Here is a 521-nt window from a genome sequence, read left to right on the forward strand (position 1 = left end):
ATAGGATTCCAACATCTGGAGGTTAGGTTTGAAATGTTTGGAGGTCTTCAGTGAACATGTTATCAGGCGGTTCACAGACTGAACCTCATGACAGAATCAAGTCATCACGTCTGACACATGAGCACAGAAGAGATTCAGAGAGAAACAAACAAACAAAACTAGAAAAAGCATTTCCTGAAGAAAATGCAAGTTTGATTGCAGAAGCTGAAGCATTGCTTTGAACTCTTTGAGAATATGAAATCTGCATGTAACAGCTTATTTTAATCTGAATATTAGCTGAATCACTAATAAAACAGTTGAATTAATCAGAATATTAGCTGAATCACTCATAAAACATCTGAATTAATCTGAATATTAGCTGAATCACTCATAAAACATTTGAATTAATCTGAATATTAGCTGAATCACTCATAAAACATTTGAATTAATCTGAATATTAGCTGAAGCAGTCATGAAACAGCTGAATCACTCATAAAAGTAGCTGAATTAATCTGAATATTAGCTGAAGCACTCATAAAACA

This window comes from Parambassis ranga, chromosome 7 (assembly GCF_900634625.1).
Source record: "Parambassis ranga chromosome 7, fParRan2.1, whole genome shotgun sequence".
Classification (NCBI taxonomy): Eukaryota; Metazoa; Chordata; class Actinopteri; family Ambassidae; genus Parambassis; species Parambassis ranga.